This window comes from Schistocerca cancellata, chromosome 2, assembly GCF_023864275.1.
Source record: "Schistocerca cancellata isolate TAMUIC-IGC-003103 chromosome 2, iqSchCanc2.1, whole genome shotgun sequence".
Lineage (NCBI taxonomy): Eukaryota > Metazoa > Arthropoda > Insecta > Orthoptera > Acrididae > Schistocerca > Schistocerca cancellata.
The window spans coordinates 148,021,449-148,035,723 of NC_064627.1; the positions used below are offsets into that span (position 1 = coordinate 148,021,449).

General features: G+C 44.1%; 1 protein-coding gene and 1 pseudogene across 10 annotated transcripts in view; both read right to left on the reverse strand.

Annotated features, from left to right (window-relative positions):
* LOC126161441 (prolyl 4-hydroxylase subunit alpha-1) overlaps positions 1 to 14,275 on the reverse strand; it is an 806,800-nt gene that overhangs the window by 123,196 nt on the left and 669,329 nt on the right. The gene's annotated exons all lie outside the window — the stretch shown is intronic.
* Positions 2,192 to 2,309, reverse strand: LOC126164179 (5S ribosomal RNA; annotated as a pseudogene).

Here is a 14,275-nt window from a genome sequence, read left to right on the forward strand (position 1 = left end):
CTTTTCTGTGTTTTTGATCAGTAATATTAATTACCGTTCGTGCAAAGTCTAAAAACTGCTGAATAATCCTTGTTAAATTGCATTCAGTTTGGACGTTGGTGTGCCATTGGCACTTCAGAATAGTTGTTTAATTGTTATTTCAAAGCTCTAACGAAGCCTAGAGGCTCGTGTTCTGTATTAATGGAAATATTGTTATCACTACTGAAATTGTTTTACATATTCTCTGCAGGTAACATTTCAGTCTTGTTATGTTGATTTAAATAAACTGTTTTATGTATTTTACGAATGGCGCTAAATTTTTTATTTGGATTCAATCCTTCCAACCCTTGAGCAATCAAGAAATTGCAGGAGGCGTACCAGGCTCTTTTTCTGCATTAATAAAATATTGTCATTTTTGTAAACACTCCTTGCCAGTTTTGTAAAGGCCTCGTCGATACTGCTGAGGAGACCGAGTTGCCACCGTTGTTACGGTAGGCCGCGTCTGTGAGTTCGCGAAGCGGCTTCTGGTGCAGTACACCGCTAAGACAACTTCTCCCTATCGCTATTGTACAGCTATGCCTCGGGTCAGGTAACAGGGTAGGAGAACGAGGGTTCTACAACACGCCGACAAAATGGTAACAAAGTCACAGTTACTTTAACTGTTTACTTATCTTTGTGACTAGTTGAATAAAGAAATCTGCAACACTGCCTGTAATATAACACAAAAAGGCCCTCAATGCCAAAGTGCAAACAATCGTAGATAAACTTCACAGTACATAGCAAAAGCAATTTACAACTGTCTGTTCACTTCTAAGAGTTCACTAAACGACGTTCCCTGCCTTTGTCCTAGGCGCTTCAGTCCGGAACCGCGCGACTGCTACGGTCGCAGGTTCGAATCCTGCCTCGGACATGGATGTATGTGATATCCTTAGCTTAATTTGGTTTAATTAGTTCTAAGTTCTAGGGGGCTGATGACCTCAGATGTTAAGTCCCATAGTGCTCAGAGCCGTTTGACCCAGTCTTTGTCAGCCCTGGATGATCTATAACCAAGGGGGCGAGAGCTGCTTTTCTATCTTCCGAGTAGGTTTCTGTCCGTTGTCGTCCAGTCATTGGCGGATTTTACTCGGCCGAAGCGAAGTCGATTCTTCATCCTCAGCGCCGCCCGTGGCGATGGTGGAACTCACGCAAGTGGCGAGTCTCTATGGCTCTGTCACCAGCTCACATCTTTGCGCCGGTGGTGCTTTTGCAGTGCCTGTGTGTTGTTCGGACGACACAAGAGTTATCACTGCTGAAATTGTTTAAGTATTCTCTGAAGATTACATTTCAATCTTGTTACATTGTTTCAAATAAATTATTTTATGTATTTTACGAATGGTGCTTGATCTTTATTTGGATCCAGCCCTTCCAGTCCTTGAGCAATCAACATATCGCAGGAGACGTACCAGACTGTCCTCTGTTTTCCGATGTGCCAGCTTAAGCGATCTATCAATACTGGCTCCTTCGAAGCGTTGCGAAATAGTGTTGCGTTGTGTAAGTCAATTGAGAAACAAATGGTATAAGGAGCATGTTTAAACGTAAACTTCTTTAAACTCTGCTTTCGTCAGTCCTTCTCACTCCCGTGTGTTAATCCCCGTCGGGCCAGCTGCTGATGGGAACGACATGAACGCATCCGTGGGTTGGCAGTACCGGCCAAGAAACAAGTGAACATTCCCTCCTCTCACGATTCCACTAGACGCGTAGACTATGTGATTCTTTCTCGGCTCCTCGCATGCCCTTGGAGACAAACCGCCTTCTTTCCGCAGAAGCACGAAAAAGGCTATATGCCAACAACAGTATCGATTATTGTACGAGAACTTTTCGAGCTCTGTCGGTCATGGAATTTGAACAGTACCGCACGGAATTAATATTAGTAGCAGTGATCATTGATGAAATATAGGGAGAATCAGGTAGTCAATGAGGGAGCAGGGACGATTAAAAAAAATGCTATAATACGGTAAAAACTAAACTCCGTCCGAACAGGCCTTGGAAGGCCCAACAGTACCGACCGGTCGCCGTGTCATCCTCACCCCACAGGCGTCACGATGCAGATACGGAGGGACCTGTGGTCAGCACACTGCTCTCCCGGCCGTATGTCAGTTTACGAGACCGGAGCCGCTACTTCTCAATCAAGTAGCTCCTCAGTTTGCCTCACATGGGCTGAGTGCACCTCGATTGCCAACAGCGCTCGACAGACCGGATGGTCGCCCACCCAAGTGCTAGCCCAGCCCGACAGCGCTTAACTTCGGTGATCTGACGGGAACCGGTGTTACCACTGCGGCAAGGCCGTTGGCCTATAATACGGCAGATACCGGGAAATGCGGTAGAATAGGTTACCCCATCATCATCCGGCATACAGCAACCAACTGTAGATGCCACAGCGGGCACTGGTGTTTAACCTTCCGCAGAGAACTGTAGTCTTCTCGTTTTTCATATGCCGCTATTGCCAAGAGTCCCGTAGAAGACACTTGGGACGAATTACCAGTACCGTAAGCATATTTAACTCGGCACGCGAGGGCTTGCATAAGAGCAGTCACTGGAGAAGAGTGAGTCCGCTTGCGTCACCTGAACGGCACGGCATTGGCCTTTTTAGCGCGCCGTTACTGGAGGCCGCGACGCGCGGCAGATGCGCCGTCTCCGGAGTTGAAGGCTGTCGTTGGCACGGGGTGGTGGAGGGGGAGGGAGATCTGGACGGCCTCCAGTGACCCCGCAGTGGGCGTTCCAAGAATGGTCTGCGACCGGTTTACCTGCCGCGGCGCGACCGCTGGTCCAGCTACTCGCGCCGCCTCCAGTTCGCGCTTTCTGGTCGCTGAGCACAGCCGGTGCAGCTCTGGCAAAATCAGCAGGCCAAGTGCCTTCACAAGCCTACCACAAATTACTCTATGAGGCCTTGTACTACCCAAGGCTGACTTGAATCCCTGCCAGCGTGGCAGCAACATAGTAAAGGAGGAGAGATTAGCGTTTAATGTACCGTCAATGACAAGGTCAGTAGAGGCGGAAACACAAGATCGGCAGCGTCCACATCAAGCGAAACAACAATTTGCTTTAATAGAGTTAGAGAAACCACAGAAACATAAATGTGGTTGGCCCGACGGGGAACTGAACCCCAGTCCGAGACCAGTGTGTTAACAAGTGGCCTATATCGCTGTGTATGGGCTGTTGTATTTATTGAGATACACTGACATCACCAGTGACCACCACGAGACTGAATGCCGCCTGGTGGTATGGTGGGGACATGATGCACTTAGGGAAGTTGTAACAATGGTTCCAATGGCTCTGAGCACTATGGGACTTAACATCTGAGGTCATCAGTCCCCTAGAACTTAGAACTACTTAAACCTAACTAACCTAAGGACATCACGCACATCCATGCCCGAGGCAGGATTCGAACCTGCGACCGTAGCGGTCGCACGGTTCCAGACTGAAGAGCCTAGAACCTCTCGGCCACTTCGGCCGGCGAAGTTGTAACACCTCGGTTCAGTTTACAGTGATAAAAGCTATAGAAAGAATAATTTAAAATTAAGAGTAGAATTTTTAGAGGGGAAAATAGTGTGGAATCAGCGTTCGGTAATTGCAGATCAAAATTATAGTATATCAGCAAGTAGTTTAACGTCTAAGCACAGCAAAGCCACGGAAGGCAGTGACGTTAAACTCTTGTGGTGGAAAACCTATAAAAAGGCCTGATCGTCATTATTGCCGCCTTTTTTCCTTGATTGTTTCGTTAAAGCGCGGGGAACCCGTGTCAGTCAGCGAGACAATAATTAGATTGGACTTTATAGTGTTAAGATTCACAATAAACTGTTAGAATATTACGGAGATTAAAAGCGATGTAGTGTACGATCTCTGACTGTTGGTAGCAACGGAGTATTAAGGGGATTTTAGGACTTTAGTGTTAGATTGGAACTTTACGGACATACAGACGACATAAACTCAAATTATCTGCTGATACGAGTGAATTCAGAGGTACCGGTATTCAGATATTAACGTGTGGACTTTTGAAAGTGTCGTGTGCCGTTAGTTGCGAATCTGGACGTAGAGCGCGTGCATATCGGCATTTGCGGACCATTTAGATTCCTGACAGGTTAGGAACCTTTTAAATAGACCATCATCCATCACCATCTTAATCCTTGAATATAGAGTGAAAGTGAAATACAGGAGTGTTGTACTTATTTCATTTACCTAGTACTAATCAGTGAAGCTTTTACTGGACCAAAGCTATTCAGCAGTAAATCAGCACCATCTAGCGGAAACCGTAGGCATTAACTAACACGTTAACTGAAGTGAACGTTTACGTGTTTTACAGACTGCTTAATATGAACTTTTGTGACTCTTTGACGTCCCCACCCCTCCGAAAGGTAGCGCAGGCTGTCTTAATCATAAAAGGGAAGAGTTTTAGCCGGGCAAATTACTAAATAAAAGCGATATTTACAAGACTCGCAGTAATAGCAAAACACAAGGCCCGCACCTCATCGGAGAGCCGTCACTGTCACGTCGGGAAGTAAAGCCGGAAAACCTACCGACGATACGTATCCACGAGCAGACGTCTACGTGGAGTACCTAAAAAGGGAACCACAAGAGAGTTGGGGATGCTTCAAAGTTCACTGTTCACTCACATTAATGTGACCATCTGTCGAAAGCTTGAATAACTTCCTGGGAGAGAGTCAATGAGGTTCTGGAAGGTACTGACAGGAATGTGGCCCCATACCGATTCCAGTTTTTGAGTGTCTGAACTGGCAGTGTCAGTAAATTACACTAACTATGAACTAACAAAGGTAATACTGACATTATTTGTACTACTGCAGTTGCTGCCACTAATAGATGTAACAATAATAATAAAAATAAAAGTATTAATGTTAATACTAACAATAAATATGACATTAATAACACTAATCATAATGATAGAAATAAGCAGAACTTACAGGTGTACAAAATACATAAAATAGCGAGTTGTGGGAAAAGGAAACTTAAGGAGACTGCATCGGCTAAGAATACTGGGAAGTGAGGTAGACAGGTCGGCAAAAGGGATGACCAAAGGTTAACGAGTGCGTAAGGGGACAATGATAATCCTTTGCGTACGGCGGTAATAGTAATCCTCATTGTTGCTTTAGCATATATGTCATTACCTGTAATTTGAAGCTGGGGATATTATTTAGTTCTCTAATATAATGCGAGAAGTTGTTCCAGAGTCGGTTTCCCGCTACTGAGATGTACTTCGAGAAGGTGGCTGAACGATGGAGTGCGATAGAAAGGATTTTGCTCTGATGGAAACGGGTGTTTCTGCCATGCTGTTCAGATAAGAGCGTTATAGTCGATGAGAGATATGTGGGGCAGTGTCCACTGGAAAAAAAAAATTAAAAAAAAAGCCCAGAGGGTATGGAAATTTCTGCGCTTATCTGCACGCATTCAGGACAGCTGTACATATGATTGTCAAATATGATCAAAGAGTCGAACACTGGCATTCGTAACCAGTTCCTAACGCCGTGAGCTTTCCTGAGAAAGGCCTTGCAAGATAACACCGCTGTAATCAATTAACTAGACGGGTAGATGGCTACACCTTGTTGATCGGAACTGGTGCAATCACCTAATACATAAAGGGAGAAGGGGAAGAAGAATTATAAAAAACTGACGGAGTACATCGAAAAAGTTCAAAGAAAGGCAGCACGTTTTGTATCATCGCGAAATATGGTAGAGAGTGTCACAGAAATGATACAGGATTTGGGCTGGAAATCATTAAAAGATAGGCGATTTTCGTTGCGACAGAATCTTCTCACGAAATTCCAATCACCAACTTTCTCCTCCGAATGCGAAAATATTTTGTTGACACCGACCTACATAGGGAGGAACGATCACCACGATAAAATAAGGGAAATCAGAGCTAGTATGGAAAGATACAGGCGTTCATTCTTTCCGCTCGCTATGCGAGATTGGAATAATAGAGAATTGTGAAGGTGGTTCGATGAACCCTCTGCCAGGCACTTAAATGTGATTTGCAGAGTATCCATGTAGATGTAGATTAAGCGGTCTAGACGGTTTTATTTAGAAAAAATGTCTCTTTTGTTGGTTCTATGCCACTGAACACTTTCGGTGTACGCCATTTGTCGGGGTATGGTGAGCCCCACTTTTTCCATCAACGCCTCCGCGACCACTTGTTACGTGAAGCAAACGACTACCAGTCTGTGCGTCGCTTGAACCCCCCTGCGGGTTTGCGCCGGCGCGGAAGAAGAGGTTCCCTCAAATAACAGCGTGCTAATTGCGACCCGCCGCAGAGATCCGCAATGAGAGGTCCTTTGCAACGCGTCGCTGGCCCATAAAGCGAGCACGTATCGGCGCTGCCACTGCAGTTATTGGGATCTGCAGTGGTCATTACTGCGCGCGGCGATTGGATTCCGCTGAGACAAGGGGTGGGGGTGTCGGGGAAAGGGGAGGGGGGGGGCGAAAGGGGGCGGGGCAGGATTGCTGTGTGCTGCCGCGCGGCTGACAATTCTGGGCGTGCATTTCTGCTCTGAAAGTTTGTCGGTGTATAAATCACGCCAGAACAGTGCGATAAACACTACCCTTTAACGATCAAATACAATTACACTATTCACAACGGCTAAGACAGGAGTAGCCAGTTTGTATTAAACAGTGTTACTATTCCACGTATACAATCCACTGACTCCTCCCCCCTCGTATCTCCCCACCACCATTTTTATGCCCATCAAGTTCACGACTTCCTTGCAAATCGAAGACAACTTCGTAATTTAGCAACAAAATTGTCTAAGTAAAATATTGCATATCAAGGAAGAAGTGAAGGTATTCATTCACACTATAAAAAATGGAGATAATATGTTTAATGCGATAACTGAATGCAAAAGCTCAAAATTCTTCAGCAGCCTCCAGCAGCTTCTAATGCAATGCGTTTAAGGTGTGCTCAAATGGCTCTGAGCACTATGGGACTTAACGTCTGAGGTCATCAGTCCCCTAGAACTTAGAACTACTTAAACCTAACTAACCTAAGGACAGCACACACATCCATGCCCGAGGCAGGATTCGAACCTGCGATCGTAGCGGTCGCGCGGTTCCAGATTGAAGCGCCTAGAACTGCTTGGCCACACCAACCGGCTAAGGTGGTGCCACTGTGAAACAAATGACAATCAAACTTTCAGCAGCGCGAGTGTCGCTGAAAAGAAGCGATAGTCGACAGTCATCTACACACTATAAGGCCACCCTATTGTACGAGGTATGTCCAAAAAGTAAATTCCGTTTGGTTATATAAAACAAGCGTGTGCAGATACAGAAAAAATAGTTATTGTACAAAAATCTACAACTGTTAAACTACTTTTTTACATAGCTTCCGAAATTTTGTAGGCACTAATCATAGCGTGGTACAAGTTTTTGTACGCCTTCTTCATAGAAGGTTGCCGCCTGCGTATTCAACCATGTGGTAACATGGGACTGTAAGGAGGATGATCAAACGCGTCCCAGTGAAATTCCTGTAAGAGTTGTTTGGTCACATTCGAGGTCAGGTGTTATCGTGGAAAAAAACAACACCTTTTGACAGTAATCCTCGGTGCTTTTTCTGTATTGTGCGGAGCAATTTCTTAATGGTCTCGCAGTAACCATGTGCACTGATTGTTTGGCCTCGTGGTAACAAATCAATCAGCAAAATGCCTTATGTATCCCATAAAACGGTGCACATGACTTTTAGAGGTGTAAAGATTTGCTTAGACTTAACCATTGTTGGGGATGAAGTGTGCCTCCATTCCATTGAGTGCCCTTTCGTTTCAGGGGTGCCGTACGATACCCAAGTTTCATTCCCCGTGACTATTCGAGAAAGAAAACCATCGCCTTCTTCATTGTAGAGTGTCAAAAACTGAAGTGCACTGCCAATCCGTTGTTTTTTGTGTTGTTCAGTAAGAATTTTGGGTACCCAACGTGAGCAGAGTTTTCGAAATTTCAGTTTTTCTCTAACAATTCCATGAATTATTGATCGTGAGATTTGCAGAACTTCCATAGCAAGTGCACTAAGTGTAAAGTTACGGTTGTGCTTGATCTTCTCTTCAATTGTGTGAACCAGTTCATCAGTAACCACAGACGGGTGTCCGCTTCGTTCTCCATCGTGCACTTGACACCTCCTTCATTGAACAGTCTGACCCATTTTCTAACCATTGAATCACTCATTTTGTCCGTAAACCTCGCAGATTTGCCGATGAATTTCCTTTGGTTTAACTTTCTTTGCATTTCTGCAGATCTGATTTCTCATGCGGCGGCGTTTTCAATTACGAATGACATTATAAAGAAGCACTACAAAGCACACGTCGGCAGCAGCGATCTGAAAATGGCATACATGTGTTCTCCTTGATTCAGAATAACTGCCGCGCATGCTCGGAACTGCGATCGTAGCGCTGCCGCGGATAAAAATAGAAACAGAACTAACTTGTGGACGACCCTCGCATTAAGTATAAAGCGTGTCCTAGGAGGAATGGACCAAACTCAGGGGTGTGACAGCAACGATGATCCGAAGTAAAAAAGTATAGTAAACATGGGCTCTAAAATGCATGCCTTAAGAGCTTCACTACTTCTTCATCTTCGATACTATGAAAGAAATCTCTTCTAACGCAAGCTCATTGATTTCCATATTTTGGGAGGAGATAATATGGCCCAAAATACTGAAAAATTGTCTAGCAAAAAGGGCTCTAAATTGCATACCTTAAGAGACACTTGAACAGTAGAAGAGACGTGTTTCACATTAGCGAAGATAAACAAGTGCTCGTCTTAAGCAATCAGTTCAGAGCCCACGTTTACTGGACATCTCTCTCTTATTATCGTCCATACCGCCACCTCTCACAATATGGAAAGCACAGAGCTTGCAGTAGAAGAGATTTGTTTCACAGTATCGATGATGGACAAGTGCTCATAGTGTTAAGGTATGCATTTTAGAACCGACGATTACTAGACTTTTTGGCTTCGAATGATGATTCCTATCATATCCCTGAACACTGAACTTTATTCGTGGGACACCCTATATACTCTTTACACCTATGTAGAAAGCCGGCCGAGTGGCCGAGCGGTTCTAGGCGCTTCAGTCTGGAACCGCTCGACCGCTACGGTCGCAGGTTCGAATCCTGCCTCGGACATGGATGTGTGTGATGTCCTTAGGTTAGTTAGGTTTAAGTAGTTTTCAAGGGGACTGATGACCTCAGATGTTGAGTCCCATAGTGCTCAGAGCCACCGTATGTAGAAACGTCTGGTGCAGTGAAATACGCCCAGGTCAGAGTCAGACTAAGCACTGCAATAATGTGATGTTACACAACACTTCCGCCAGTTTGCAAACGAAGCCAATCAAGCTTTTTGAGATCATAAACGTAAGTGAACAACTGACATATTAAAGGTGTATCATACGATTATCGCACCATAACAACTGAGCCGTGGCGACTCGGTTTGACTACCTCTGGCACCGGTATCGATAGTCACCTCCCTTGTGACTTATCTTTGGTTTTCCTGGTTGACGTGTGGAGGCTCGGCGCGGCGGAGGGAGTGGTGAACAGCACGTGACGGATGGGGGAGGCTGGAGAAGCAGTGCCAGGCGGCGTCGTTTGATTGGGCCGATTCGGGATGGACAATGCATGTGCCCAACCGGATCGCCGAGCGACTTGTCATATGTTGGGCAGCCGCTAAAGAAGGTGACGAAGGTCGGGCTCTGCTGACGGGGGCCTCCTTCTGTTATTTGAAAACGAGTTAAAATGATACAGCCTATGGATCTTCTGGCCCTCTGGTTTAATTTTTAAAGGAAAATTGGCGCAATATTACTGTCTTATTCAGTGAATAATATGTATTTGTTTGTTCTGCAGTATGCCTTGGCTTGAGAGTGGCCAATGTTTGTTAGTGCGTCTTCTTTCAAAAATGGTTCAAATGGCTCTGAGCACTATGGGACTTTACATCTATGGTCATCAGTCCCCTAGAACTTAGAACTACTTAAACCTAACTAACCTAAGGACGACATAAAAGTTTTCTGGGTTTGGTACCGCGTCATAATGTAAAAACTACTGCTATAGAAAAGCCAACGTTTCGGCCACGATTGCAGCGGCCTTCTTCTTAGACCCAGAAGAAGGCCGCTGCAATCGTGGCCGAAACGTTGGCTTTTCTATAGCAGTAGTTTTTACATTATGACGCGGTACCAAACCCAGAAAACTTTTATGTCGACTGACTCTGGCCGCGGAAGCCTACGCAATTATATTAACCTAAGGACGTCACACAACACCTAATCATCACAAGGCAGAGAAAATCCCTGACCCCGCCGGGAATCGAACCCGGGAACCCGGGCGTGGGAACCGAGGACGCTACCGCACGACCACGAGCTGCGGACTGCGTCTTCTTTGAAGGCACCTGATTCTGTTAATTGGTAAACCGCTTGTGTGCACCTGCTTGGGGTGCGATTTTATGAATTGAAGTGGTAACACCGGTGAGTGGCACTGTACCCGGTGGTAATGTCATTGTACTGGGTATGAATTTGAAATCTAATTGTGATTCAGTAAAGTGTATTTATTCTAACCAACGTTGATGTGTTTTAGTCATAACTGAGTTGCGTAGGGCTACTATTGAGTGAAATTTTCTGCCTTGCTTAAGGGTTAAACTGCAACTGCTCTGTTTGTACCTGCGCCTTCTTACTTACATGTACTCGCTTATCATCTTACCTAGACAGAGTCGTATGTATTTACTGTGTACATCAAAATCCATTTTAATTACCTCTGTCAATCTTGGCAGTTTCCCTTGATCTGATTAAAAGCCTCGTGAAGGCGTATATATATATATATATATATATATATATAAATAATTGGTGTTTTGCCCTGAAAGAGGGCAGTTGGACTAAACTACATGACTAGTTCCTTTTGCTGCCTTCCTTGCTGCCCAAACTTCCCTCATTCACTGTGTTTCTGTTTCCGGTCCTCTGTCCATGCTTCTTGTTGGCTTTGTATCTTCGGCTTCATCTTGATTGCCTTTTTAGCTGCCCATATTTCTTTCATCTTCTGGCTGTGAATTTGCTTGCGTTCTTCGGTCCATTTTACGCCTGTTCGTTTGTCACAGTGTATCTCATGTAGTTTACTTTTCTTAATGATGTTTCTGAATTTTATTCTGTCTTTTATTGTGTCTGCTGTTATGTTTAGTTGGTTCAGGTCGTTTTTTACCTCTGCCACCCATTTGTTGTTTCTAGTGGTTACCCAGTCAAAGGTCTGTTTGGCCAGTCTGTGTGGTGGCATTCTGTATAGGTGTCCATAGAATTGTAGTCTGAGTTTTCTAATCTTTTCTGTGATTGATCCATATTCCATTGTTGTTAGTTGCGCGGCTACTAACCGCTCCGATATATATATATATATATATATATATATATATATATATATATATATACGTTAGTTTATTTAGGTTTGGCTGTAACTAGTTGTTTTATCTTAGGTTACGAGTCGTATTCTCTTTGCTTAGGCGAGGCTCATCATTCGTGACTGTATCTCGTTATTGTTTGAAGGTGCTACCTCACGTGTGATTTATGTTCAGCTGATTGCTAAACACGTGAGTCTACCTCGGTGTTTGCAGCCGTGACTTCTGGGCCGCTACCTTGGCGGCATCCCGCCCAACGCCCGAGGTCTAAGTTATTGCCGCAGGAGGGCTTTGCCGCTTCGTCTGCCACACCTAGCAAAAGTTGAATAGTTGTCTTGTTCCTTGGAGCTATACCTGCGTTGAGCGACTGCCGCGAGGGTTGTAGGCTGTGAAATTTGGCGCAATTAGCCCCTGAACTTTGTAAATTACGATTCAGATTTTATTTTTACTGTTATAAACTCAGATGTTTTGTGTTTATTGAATACTGTTTCCTTTTGCTTGAATACTGTTTCCTTTTGCTTTTGAATAGTGGTTCCTTTTACACTGTTTTACTGCTCATAACAAATTTCCTAGTAATGTGCAGCAATGTACTATTACACGTAAAACTGTATAACGCACCACCTGTTTTTTTTTATTAATATCAGGCAGTAGGTGTACAAACATGCAATAAATGAAATGAAAGCCCCTTCCCTCCAAATACCCCAATAGCCATTCCATCACCAGATGTTAATTTAGATAAAGATACTTTAAGTGACATTTATCTGTATGCATAAACGCTCGATTGGCAAATCTCAGAAGTTGTCACTTTTTATGTCACTATAATTCTGATGGTTTCCATGTTATTAATCTGGAATTTAATTAATCAGTATATTTTACTTAAACAAATGTTGTTGTTGTTGTTGTTGTTGTGGTCTTCAGTCCAGAGACTGGTTTGATGCAGGTCTCCATGCTACTTATCCTGTGCAAGCTTCTTCCTCTCCCAGTACTTACTGCAACCTACATCCTTCTGAATCTGTTTAGCGTATTCATCTCTTGGTCTCCCTCTACGATTTTTACCCTCCACCCTGCCCTCCAATACTAAACTGGTGATCCCTTGATGCCTCAGATCATGTCCTACCAACAGATCCCTTCTTCTAGTCAAGTTCTGCCACAAATTTCTCTTCTCCCCGATTCTGTTCGGTGCCTCCTCATTAGTTATGTGATCTACCCATCTAATCTTCAGCATTTTCTGTAGCACCACATTTCGAAAGCTTCTATTCTCTTCTTGTCTAAACTATTTATCGTCCATGTTTCATTTCCATACATAGCTGCACTCCATACAAATATTTTCAGAAACGACTTCCTGACACTTAAATCGATACTCGATGTTAACAAATTTCTCTTCTTCAGAAACGCTTTCCTTGCCATTGCCAGTCTACATTTTATATCCTCTCTACTTCGACCATCATCAGTTATTTTCCTCCCCAAATAGCAAAACTCCTTTACTACTTTAAGTGTCTCATTTCCTAATCTAATTCCCTCAGCATCCATTTAATTCGACTACATTCCATTATCTTCGTTTGTTGATAACGACGAACTATCTAATGGATCTCCCTTCCACGTGTTGATCTTTGATCCTTTCCTATCCTCTGTTACCAGGGTTTCAACAACTGATGCAAAACTATTTCCATCCCACCTATGCTGTGGTATCAGTCACAATAAATAACGAGGCACAGCTCTTCATCTACAGACGACGCCACCGGACACTGTTTTCTGGCCCACACTACCACGTTTATTATTTTAACACTCCGTTCCCAGCAACTAATTTAATTTTCTTTTGAAAATGTTCAAATGTTTGTGAAAAACTTACGGGACTTAACTGCTAAGGTCAACAGTCCCAAAGCTTACACACTACTTAACCTAAATTATCCTAAGGACAAACACACACACACCCATGCCCGAGGGAGGACTCGAACTTCCGCCGGGACTAGCCGCACAGTCCATGACAGCTGCGCCTAGACCGCTCGGCTAATCCCGCGCGGCAATTTTCTTTTTAACACACTGTTTTACTGCTCATAACAAATCTTGCAAGTAATGTGCAACAATGTACTATTACACGTAACACTGTATAACGCACCAACGGTTTTTTTAAAATATTAGGGAGCAGGTGTATAAATCTGCTATAAATGAAATGAAAACCCTTTCCCTCCAAATACCCCAATAGCCATTCCAGCAGCAGATGTTACTTTAGATAAAGATATTTTAAGTGACGTTTATCTGAATGCATAAACGCTCGATGACGAGCAGAAGATACCTGAAATGCGATGCAGCATCTTCCTTAAAGAAATGTGTCTGACAGCAGAAACATACAAATAATTATCTTGTATCATGTTGATGGTAAAATCTTCTGAGTCGTTAAGATGCGTCAAATTCCCCGTCACACATTTCCAATGGTCACTTTTGGATCCCTGTACTAGGAAGGAGTGTTCAGTCAGCCGGCGACACCATTGGAGTCCTGAAGAATATCCCATCAGAGGATCGAAACGTGGAGCATGGAAGAAGAACGTGATGAGGCTTAACGACTCAGGAGAGTTTACAATCAATGAAAAAGGCCACGAAAACCAGCAGACATGAAGTTTTCCCGGTGTAATCAGTATTCCACGAAGTTCCGGAATTGCAGCCGAATGAGGTTGAAATCTTGCCACGATATTTCGACTGACAACCATTCAGCCGTCTTTTACACTGGAGATTGCCAGAATACAGAATGTTGTGCCACTGTGTCAAAACCTATAACTGCCAGACCACAATCACAGTACGAGGAACGTCCGCTGAACGTGATCACCACTCTCACTTTTCGCAGCCCAGTAATCAGCCATAGCCGAGCACTGTTTCCGCACATGACATTCTGTGGACTATTCTGCCACGGAAT